This window comes from Ceratotherium simum, unplaced genomic scaffold (genome assembly GCF_057802395.1).
Source record: "Ceratotherium simum simum isolate JZ-2026a unplaced genomic scaffold, ASM5780239v1 HiC_scaffold_53, whole genome shotgun sequence".
In the NCBI taxonomy this organism is placed as follows: domain Eukaryota; kingdom Metazoa; phylum Chordata; class Mammalia; order Perissodactyla; family Rhinocerotidae; genus Ceratotherium; species Ceratotherium simum.
In genome coordinates this window covers 106,826-114,683 of record NW_028261269.1, presented here as the reverse complement: position 1 = coordinate 114,683, position 7,858 = coordinate 106,826, and the positions used below count along the sequence as shown (strand labels likewise).

Below are 7,858 nucleotides of genomic sequence, written 5' to 3'. Positions count from 1 at the left end.
CTCCTTTGAATTGGCCGAGCTGCCCATATTACAGTGAATCCAGTAATGAAATTATGACTGAGTACTTCTGTTAGGATTGACTGAGAACAACCATCACCTCCATGAGTCTATTTATAACACTGAACCTCAGAATCCATGAATAAGCTTGGCATCCCATCTCAGGGCCACCCTCAAATTAAATGGTTTAACTGACAAGTTTCCTGTAGCCTCTGGTAACATTTATTTATGCTGGTACCCCCAGGGGTCCAGAGAGCCAGACTCATAGTCCAAACACCAAGACCCTGGATTGTGGTCTTTCTCTATTGACTCAGACATGTCAGAGAACTTAATAATAGAAATAATATTGACAAGTGATGTAAATTACAGTTATGTAAAATCCATTTATAGTAATAAACTGTCACACTAATGTAAAATATACCATTTTATTCAAGTTGCCACATTCAAATTCACCAATTTATTTAATTTTCAAATCATCCTATGAAATTATTTTCTGTATTTTAAAGATAAGAATATTAAAACTCATAGTTTATGTAACTTAACCAGAGCCATGTAACCGCCAACACCAGGCCTTCTAACTCAAGTTTAGTGCTGTGTTTACATAACACAACTTATCTCCACCAACTGAAGAATGGTGTAATTTAAAAGATTACAAAAGCACAATAATTAAAAGTTAAATTTATGATACTAGCAGAAGAACAGACAAATCAATGGAATAGAATAGAGAGCTGAGGAGTACAGCTGGCTCTTGCAGCACAGTAAAATTTTGAAATAAAGTTGTCTTAGTATAATCATCCCCAAATAAGTTCTCATATGTCCTTAATGCGTGTGTTGGTTACTAGGAATTCACACAAAAGCAGCCCATCTCTAAAATGCACACGTGTGCCCTTGCACAATACATACATAAATGCAGCCACAGCATACGAGGGCTCTGATGACAAAATAAGTGGAAGATGGTGAAGGGAGTGCATACTCTCCCCAGAACTTCCTAAATGTGCCATTTCTCATCCTAGAAACATTACACTTCTGGAAGGTTGATTAAGAACCTGACTTTGGAGCCAGACAGACTGGGTTTGAATCCCAGCACTTTATGATCTCTGTGTTACTTACAACCATTAAGTTAATCTCCCTGTGTTTAATGGCTTGAAGTGTGGAACAAATCATCATACCACTTCCTAGTGATTTTTAAGGATTAAATGAGCACATACTTAGAACAGTGCTTGCACACAGTAAAGCCTTGTGGTAAATATTAGCAATCATTATGCTCTGGCCAGGTGAAACTTGAATTTTTTCAAAGGAAATTTGGGGTTTAGATAATAGGAGAAATTAAAGGTGTAGACCCTCGTGTTAACTAGAACTAAGTCCTAACCGCAAATCTTACTCACTTTAAGCACATCGATGACTCTTTCTGAGCCTAATTTTCTCTGATATAAAGAATAAAGATATTAATAATCTTATTTTTTGTAAAATTTATAACATAAAATGTATGCAGCACAGAGGCTGTCAAAGGTCATTGTGTATTAGTTATTTCTGTTTCTTCTACCTCTTATATTAGTATATTACATTTGTAACAATTAATGAACCAATATTGATACATTTTCATGGACTAAAGTTCACCTTTTTGTTGTTGTTCTTGAGGAAGATTGGCCCTTAGCGAACATCTGTTGTCAGTCTCCCTCTTCTTGCTGAGGAAGATGGTCCTTGGGCTAGCATCCGTGCCCATCTGCCTCTATTTTGTATGCAGGACGCTGCCACAGCATGGCTTGATAAGCAGCGCGTACATCCACGCCCAGAATCCGAACCTGCAAACCCCGGGCCACCGAGGCGGAGTGTACAAACTTAACCACGAAAACACTGGGCCAGCCCCTAAAGTCCATCTTTTATTCAAATTTCCTTAGTTTTCCTCTAATATCTTTTTCCGTTTCCAGATCCCATCCAGGACACCACATGATGTCTAGTTGTCAGATCCCCTCTCGGCTGGGAATTTCCCAGGCACTCCTTGGTTTTGATGACTTTGACAGTTTTGAGACATACTGAGCAGATGTTTTGTAGCATGACCTTCTATTGGAATCTGCCTTGGTGTTTTTCTCATGGTTGGACACAGATTACTGTTTTTTGAGAGGAAGATCTCAGAGGTAAAACGCTATTTCCATTGCATTATATCAGAATTACATACTCTCAGCATGACTTTTTAGTATTGATGTTGACCTTGATCACCTGGCTGAGGTCCTGTTTGTCAGATTTCTCTGCTGTAACGCTACTAATTTTTATGACTTACCATAATGTACTGTTTGGAAGGAAATAACCATGTGTAGTCCCTCCTTAAGGAGAGAGGAATTATTTCCACCTCATTTGGAATTCTTCTGCAGGGAGATTTAGCTGTTGTCTCACATTTATTTTCTTATTCAATCATTTATTTACATCAGTATGCAATCATGAATATATGTATGTTATGCTTTTGATTATAATCCATTAGTACTTTATTTTTTTGCTCAAATTGCTTTAGCTTTAACCATTGGAGGCTCTTTCAGTTGTCTCCTGTATCTGTTTAAGGTATCCCTATCAATAGGGGCTGAGAGGTATTGGTCTATAGTTTCCTTTTCTTGTAATGTCTTAATCTGGTTTTGGTATTAGTGTAATGCTAACCACATAGATTAAGTTAAAAAGTGATCCTTCTGCTCTTATTTTTCTGGAAGAGAGTATAGAGATTTCGTAATGTTTCTTTCCTAAAGGATTGGTAGAATTCACCTGTAAAACCATCTGGATTTGATACTTTTTTTGCTGGAAAGTTATTAATTATTGATTCCATTTTTTAAATGGATGTAGGCATATTCAGATCATTTTTCCTTGGGTGAGTTTTGATAGTTTGTGTCTTTCAAGGTATTGGTGCATTTCATCAAAGTTATAGATTCAGCATGTGTAGAATTGCTCATCGTATTCATGTACTATCCTTTTAATGTCCATGAGATCAGTTGTGATGACTACTCTTTGATATCTGATGCTGGTAATTTGTATCACTACTCTTTTTATCTTGGTTAGCCTGGCTAGCATTGTATCAATTTTACCAATCATTTCAAAGAATCAGCTTTTGGTTTCATTGTTTTTTCTGTTGTTTTTATGTTTACCATTTTGCTGATTTCTGCTTTGATTTTTAAAATTTTGTTTCCTCTTTTTGCTTTATGTTTCAATTGCTCATCTTTCTCTAGTTTTCTAAGGTGAAAGATTTGGATTATTGATTTTTTTAGATTATTGATTTATTTATTTATATTATTGATGTTAGGCCTTTCTTTTTTTCTAAAACATACAGTCAATACTATAAATTTTCCTTAGAGCACTGCATTTGCTGAATCCCCCAAAATTTTATAAGGAGTATTTTCATCTTCATTGTTCAAAATTTGCCTTAATTTGTCTTGAGACTTTTTGTTTAACATATGTGTTTTTAGTAGTATGTTGTTTAATCTCTAAATATTTTGGGATTTCCCAGCTATTTTTCTGTTACTGATTTCTAGTTTAGTTTCATGTAGTCTGAGCACATACTTTGTATGATTTCTATTCTTTCAAATTTGTTAAACTGTTTTATGTCTCAGAATGTGGTCTCTTTTGGTAACTTTTCCACATGAGCTTGAGAAGAATGCATATTCTGCTGTTGTTGGATGAAGTATTTAATAAATGTCAATTAGATCAAGTTGAATGATGGTGCTGGTTAAGTCAACTACATCTCTGCTAATAGTCTGCCTGCTTGATCTATGAATGACAGAAAGTGGAACATTTAAATCTCTAAGACAACAATGGATTTGTCCATTTCTCCTTGCAGTTTGATCAGTTTTTGCCTCACATATTTTGATTCTCGTTTATTAGGTGCATGCATGTAATGGATTTTTATGTCTTCTTTTGGAAGTTTCTGTTGACATATCCTCAAGTTCACTGATTCTTTTCTCAGCTTTGTCCAGTATACTGATGAGTCCATCAAAGGCATTATGCATTTCTGTTATACTGTTTTTGATTTATAGAATTTCTCTTTGGGCCGGCCCCGTGGCTTAGCAGTTAACTGCCCACGCTCCACTACTGGCGGCCAGGGTTCGGATCCCGGGCATGCACCGATGCACCGCTTCTCTGGCCATGCTGAGGCCACGTCCCACATACAGTAACTAGAAGGATGTGCAACTACGACATACAACTATCTACTGGGGCTTTGGGGGAAAAATAAATAAATAAATAAAATCTTAAAAAAAAAAAGAAGAATTTCTCTTTGAATCTTTCTTAGAGTCTCCACTTCACTGCTTAGAATATCTATCACTTCCTGCTTGTTGTCACATTTTCATTAGAGCCCTTAGCATATTAGTCATACTTATTTTAAATTTGCTGTCAGATAATTCTAAAATCTGTGTTACATTTGAATGTGGTTACAATGCTTAATTTTTCTCTTTAGATTATTTTTTCTTGCCTTTTCACATGCCTTATAATTGTTTGTTTTTGTTCTTCAATGTTGAACATGACTTCAACATGACTGATAATAGAAACTAAGGTAAATAGGACTTGAATGTGAGATTTTATGTTCATCTGGCTAGGAGTTGGGCTGTGTTTAATGTTTGCTACAGCTGTAGGTGTAGACCTTCCATTTCTTCTAGTTTTTATGTTTTGTCTCCATTGTATGCTGTAGGCTTCCCTAGCTCCTCCTCCTCATTGGGAGTCTGCGATTTGCAGCTCTTTCAACTGTAATTCACTGTTATTATGCTGGAGCCCTGCGAGTGTGGCAGTAAGCTATGGGAGAGGGAAGTGTGGTATTATCTTACAAGTTTAAAAGACTTCTGTTCCTGGTCTGTGATGTTCTCAAGTATTTATTTGTCTCCCCTCTTCCTTAGGTGAGACAGGAAAGCTAGAATGGGCTGGAGTTGGGCAATTGTCCTTCTCCAGCTCTGAAAAGACTCTGGCAAAGTCCTTACCCCAGAGAGTAGGCTTTGTTATGTAGAGGATCTGAATGCTTCTCACTGTTGTTACTTTTCCCATCCCCCTGACAGAGCCAAGAGGGGTCTTTCTTGAGGAGCTCTTTTCTAAATCTTCACCATGAGAAGCTGGTTTGCTTCCTGGAAGTAAGCCCAGGAAAGCTCTGGGGACTCCCTAAGCCTGCAGTCACCTGGATGCTCTCTTTCATGCTGGTCCGTATTCAGCCTCAAACAGTTCATCAAAATTTCAGTTAAATGTTGCTACTGTTGATGGCCCTGCTACTTCTGCTGCAGATAAGTTGATCTCAGCTGTGAGTCTCTGTGTTCACCTGTCTTCACAGACTCAGATGGCAGTGTGCTCTGTGACTTCAATTCTCTGTTAGTACAAGAAAAGTCATTGATTTTCAGCTTGTTCAGTGTTTTTCTTGTAAGGATGGGAGCGACAACTTCCAGGTTCTTTACATATTTGAAATGGCAATTTATCTTTTTTGTTTTAAAGGAAAAGTATCACTTTAAAAAATTCTGAAATCTCCCATTCAGTATCTTGGAGCTCTGTCCAGTGGCCTGTCATCATAAAAAACTATTAGTCCATTGCCAAATCAGGTCAAATTCCTTTCTTGTTGTTTTGTAAGCTTTTTTTCAGTTTTATGAAAATCATTTTATTGAAATAGATAAATTTATACTAAATTGTGAGTAAAAGTGATGAGATATTTGAGCATGAATTTCCTCAAAAGGTTGAAATATAATTCAAATGGTCAATTGACTTCACTTAGTCTTATGAGATATTCATATCTAATGGAAGATACAATATATGTTTAAGGGGATGAAACTGCTTCTTATTCACACAGAAAACAACTTAGGTCAGAATTGGTTTTGGACAAATGGATTCTACATAATGTAAAATATGGAAACATATAGTATAAAAATGAAAGGCAATTTTGAGTTTATCAATACTACCAATATTAATAGTAATGTAATAATAATACACTGTATGTGCTTCCTCTAGTCTGGTTACTGTGCTGGCTTCTTTCTATGCTTTATATTACTTAATGCTCAAACTTCTTGACTTATAAATTCTTATTTGCCTCATAGTTGAGGAAAGCATTGTCTTTTAATTAGTTTATTGCAAATTTAGAGAAAATTTTCAGTGTGATCTGTGACCATTTGTACTCCAAAAAATCCTTCAACGATCAAGTTTTTAAAAAAATGGATTTGGCCATTAATACCAAAACATGAATTTCTCACTTCACTAACAAAGTGAGGATTTCTTAAAGATGTGGAGAATATATATATATATATATATATATATATATATATATATATATATGTGTATGTGTGTGTGTGTACTAAATGTGCTAGTGAACTCAGATGCAAAAATCCAGAGTAATCTCAGGTCTAACTGAAGATTCAAGAAGCAGGAAGAGGAGTACTGTAGTGTTTTCTGCCACTGTAAGAAAGCCAAAGCCTCCTTAATTTTGTCATGTGTTGTAGAACACTCAAGGATCTCTTCAGGACTCAGTCTAGTTAAGCATTTACAGAAATTTTGACCATTTTGAATGTGTAGGAAAGTGCTTAAATTCTTCTTGAGGTGAATTGAGTCCCTGGAGTAAGAGACATGCCTGAAAATCTCCTAATAGGTGCTCTGTTTACAGGAAGAGGACCTGAGCATGAGCAAGACCACCATGGACCATGGTCAAACCCATCTTAGCCCTCGACCTCTCTGAGCAGCCTCGCTGCCCATGGTTAGGCAAAGACAATTGCTAAGTACAAGATCCACATGGGCAACACACATTATCTATTTTGTTTGTAGGACAAAAATCAGGCATGAAACAGACACTCTGTAACATTTGCTGCAAGAACCAAACAGTGGAAGTCAGAGGGTGGAGTAAAAAGAAGAGCAGTGGAAAGAATGGGAAGATGCCCCACCTCTGTCAGAGATGTCTCAGCATAACAAAATGAAATTTCACACCGCCTTCTAATTTTAGGAAAATGGAAATTAGTACTATATCTATTGAATTGAATCAAGAAATGTGTGTGATATACAATATCTTATATAATTTACTTGGTATGTTTTGAATGAAAGTAAGATGAATGGAATTGTTTTCTCAATAAATACAAATCATTGGCAAGTCTCAAAGTGATGTCATTGTGCTCCTAACTTTGTCCTTTTTAAAAATTTCTGTTTTCTGGTTCATGTCACACATGTTTGATAGTGGTGGAGCCTCTAATAGCAGCTATTTTTGTGTTTATCCTAATCCTAGCCCTCTCACTGCCCATGCCTACATGTTATCACTAGAGGTCTACAGGAAGTTTACATTTAGTGTTGTTACATCCCAGGATACCAAACTCAACACATTGTCTTTCTCACTCCACACTCCCCACCCTACTTAATATTATCCACTCCAATGGTCTCAGTTATGACCTATATCTCGTTCTCCCAAGTCTATATCTCTATTATAATCCTCTCCCAGAATGCACCACTAGGCTCCAGTATCCTCTAACATAAAATTGGTTAATAATATTATTCATTTCTGAGAGTTCTTGTGAAGATTAAATGAGTTACTATATATAAATTACTGGGAAAAGCACCTAGCACATAGTTAATAACAACAGCTCACAATTTGGATGCTCCAGAGGCACCTTGCTCTCAATATATCCCAAGTTAAATTCATCATTATCCTCCAGTGGTTGCATACCTAGTGAATTATGCATCTCAGTTGATCATATTCCCATCCATAGTATGACCCAGACTTCACACTTATGAGTTATCATTGACTACTTGCCTGCTCTCCATAGCCAATAAAGGACCAAGTTTTGGTAATTTTGTATTCCATGTACTTCTTGAATTCATCTCTATATCTTTATCCCCACTACTATGTGGGATTCATTGTAATGTTCTGGACTACCCAATAGCCTTC

At 36.4% G+C, this 7,858-nt stretch overlaps 1 long non-coding RNA gene across 1 annotated transcript; it reads left to right on the top strand.

Moving 5' to 3' along the window:
* Nucleotides 1–1,529: 1,529 nt before the first annotated feature.
* Nucleotides 1,530–7,369, top strand: LOC147911165 (uncharacterized). Its single transcript, XR_015551507.1, has 2 exons — nucleotides 1,530–2,132; nucleotides 6,751–7,369. It is a non-coding gene; the product is annotated as an uncharacterized LOC147911165 (long non-coding RNA).
* The last annotated feature ends 489 nt before the right edge of the window (nucleotides 7,370–7,858 follow it).